This window comes from Chinchilla lanigera, unplaced genomic scaffold (genome assembly GCF_000276665.1).
Source record: "Chinchilla lanigera isolate Chin_1 unplaced genomic scaffold, ChiLan1.0 scaffold00026, whole genome shotgun sequence".
Lineage (NCBI taxonomy): Eukaryota > Metazoa > Chordata > Mammalia > Rodentia > Chinchillidae > Chinchilla > Chinchilla lanigera.
The window spans coordinates 3,223,203-3,226,697 of record NW_004955427.1 but is presented as its reverse complement, the minus strand read 5'-3'; the positions used below and the strand labels follow the sequence as shown (position 1 = coordinate 3,226,697).

Genomic DNA, 3,495 nt, shown 5'->3' with positions numbered 1-3,495 from the left:
GGGAAAGAGAAAGGGAGGGAGGGGGGAGAGAAAGAGAAAGAGAGAAAGAAAAAAAAGAAAAGCCAGAATCTTCTCCGGAGCATTCAAAAGAAGATTAAAAAGTCACATCTCCAAACTCAGGAGTTATGTTACCCAGTTGAAGGAATGTAGGATCACACTTTTGAAATAACTATTACAGGCTAAATGTGTGAATGTAACTATAAACGCAGTAAGATTTCAGGAAAGGGAGAAGGAAACGAAAACTATAATTGTCAGAGGAGACTCTAAAAAGGTCAGGTGTGAGTGAAAGAAAAGACGGCAGCACCACAGCTGGCGACGGCGGTGGTAATGAAGCTATGCTCACAGGAAGCGAGAAACAACCTGCCAGCACCACGGAATGTACAGAGGATCTTCCACCTTCTACCACCACTCCGCTTCTCCTCTTTCTGCAATGCAGGCTCCACAACTCTGATAATTTTGGGAAATCCAATACTTGAGCTTCTAGATTTTCAGGCACCTTACTCTGTGACGATCCTCTGCCCTTCGCTCTCGCTCTTTCACTGCCTCAGTCTCTGTTTCCTACTAGTTTAATGTGAAGGCAGTTTCCTATTTCTGAAGAGAAAATAAGGATTACTTCCCCCATTTGCGAGAAGACCCTTTCCCTACAGAACATAGTCTCTCATGTGCAAGAACAACTCAAACCTACTGCCTCCTACCAGTCCTTGTTCTCTTTATCAACCTGGAAAAGAGAGAGATTCTCCAAAACACATTTTGGGGGGGACCAGCACAGATTTATCAGGGAGCCATGCATGCCAGAGTAAAACATGGACATATTTGAAAACACGTGAATACCTGATAAACTCCCACACTCAGCCCTCTTAACCTGCTCTTGACCCTGTCACCCTCCCCGACACCTCAGCCGTACATACCCAGCAGCCGCTGAAACAGGTTTTTGTCTGGTACACCTGTCCTGGGATCCTGCGGAAAGGGTGGAAGGGCTCCTTTTTCAGGAATAACTAAGCGTAGTCATGACTCTTAAACAAAACGGCCACATGCTCCTGAGCAAGGTCCCACATGCCCGAGTGACTCAGACTTCGGAGTCACAGCACAGAACTTCTTTTACACTTCAGATGTTTTATAGGCATGACTGAAAAAGATGGTGACCGTTTAGATTAAAATTGTAGTATCGTAAACGCTGCACTGCCGTTGATCGCCCGACTTCGAACGCCCTCAGCCCGCTGCTCTCCCCACTCTGAGGTAGTTATGGAAATCCGCTTTCAGGTCTTTAGCTGTGCTGTTGCAGCTGCCTCAATATCCCCGATTGATTCAGAGCTTTTACCTTACACGGTCATTCTGGCTGTGCGGAAGAGCCAGAAGTCGCATGGTGCAGCTCTTGCGGGTAAGGTGAACGAGGACATGCAGCAAGAGTCTGTGAGCTAATGAATGGGCTGTGCCTCATAGCAAGGGCAATAGTTTGAGGGGGATTAATGACAGCGCGTCTTTTTAAAAACATTCACCATAAAAATATTCACCTTAGAAAAATCACACCTCCTACACCTAAAATCAAACTGCTACTATGTAAATTGCCTCATTCAGATACATGGCAAACCTCAAAACTTCTGACCAGATGAAGCACATCCTACTAAATAAAGCCTCAAACTTCCCGACAGGGTCGTGTTACCCCGGCAGGCCCGGGCCCCGCAGAGAGACTCACTTGTGTACACACAGGCTACCTGATCCCCAGCAGCGGATCTTGCTAACTCCTCTCTGCATCTCCCATTCATCTGCCTGCTGTTACAGGCATGATCTAATTAAACAGTGCCTTTTTATTGTGTTAGTCCTCTCCGCAGAAACGTCCCACTTTAGAAACCAAAAGTGTAAGTAAGGACCGAAATGTATAATATGGATTGTGAAATAAGAAGAAAATCTTCACATGGGGAGGGGAACAAGCAGAGGGGAAGGGGAAAGGAAAAAGGGAAAAGGAAAAAAAAAAAAGAAGGAAAACATGAGAACAAAATTAGTAAATGGGGAGGGGAGGAGGGGTTGAAGGCAGGGTGAGGGAATGGGGTAGAAAACAAGTTATATCGTGTACAGGTACGAATTCCCTGTGATGACTGTGATCATTATGTATATCTAAAATGTACCAACAAAATCCGATTTAAAAAATAAACAAAGCTCACTGCGATTTAACACCATAAAAAAAAGTCCTACTTGAAATTCAGCTTTCGAAAGGCCAGCCACAAGTGAGCCTCACCCAGCTTCCCGCCGCTCACGCCCCTCGCTTTTACTTGGTGTTTTTGAGGGACCGACACAGTGAGACTTGGACTTTAGAAAAGTTCAGTCGCTCCTATAGCCAGGAGAAAGTGGAAAGGAGAACAGTGGCAGGAAGGAGACTGTGGCAATCGCGGATGTAGCTTTCAGCAGAAAGGTTTCAGGGGAGGATTACACACCAGTTCACAGAGCACAGTTGAGAGACAAGGTGATAAGAAACTGGGGCAACTTTGTGCATGGTGCAATTTACAAAACAAAAGTGTTTTTCTTTTGGTGTGTTTCTAAATAGGACTGAATTTATATGTGAAGGAAGTAAATATAACCACCTTTAAGTTTCCTCATTAATACAAAGAATTGTAACACCGTAAATATTTAGAAAATCTGCCAATTTTTTTTATAATAAAAAATCTTTATGCACAGGTTTAAGTACATAAAATCATGCATTTCCTTTCCTGATTAGAACTGATTGGTAAACCCTGACGGTCTGGTGACCAATGGCGTCGAGACAACTACTGTGAAGTATCTATTCACAGTTTACCTGGAAGCCTCAAATGATCATTACCATTCCGCATTATTACCTGTTACTTGCTCTAATTTTCACAAAAGCCCTGCAAATGGGTCCACAGAGGTTATGTTATGGTTGCCAGATAAAGTACAGGAGTTAAATCTGGGATAAAGCAATTAAATTTTCTTTTCTTTTTCTTTTTTCTTTTGGTACCGGGAATTGAACTCAGGACCTTGAGCTTGCCAGGCAGGCACTTACGCCACTGAGCTATATCTCCCTGGCCATGAATTTTTGAGAAACAAATAACTGTTTATGTATCCTGAATAATAAATAAACTATAAACTGCAATGTACGTGCTGCACAGTACTTGCAATACTTACATCTAGGACTGGGGACATATTTATACTCACACTTTTTTTAAAAAGCATTTATCTGAAATTTAAATTCAACCAGGTATCTTGTACTTACTTACTTATTTATTTATTTATTTACTTATTTGTAGTACTGAGGATTGAACCCAGGGCCTTTGCACTGAGCTATATCACCTGCCATTTTATTTTTATCTTATACTTTGAAATATAGGTTCTTGCTAAGATACGTGGGCTGGGCTTGAACTTGTAATCCTCCTGCCTCAGCCTGATTTATATGCATGCACCACTGTGCCTAACCTTGTATTTGTATTAATTTTTATTTTTTTATTTTTTATTTTTTATTTTTTTTTTATTTTAAAGAATAAAAGA

General features: G+C 42.1%; 1 long non-coding RNA gene across 1 annotated transcript in view; it reads left to right on the top strand.

The window, feature by feature from the left end:
* Nucleotides 1-3,495, top strand: part of LOC106148710 — a 15,639-nt gene that overhangs the window by 903 nt on the left and 11,241 nt on the right. The window lies entirely within an intron of this gene.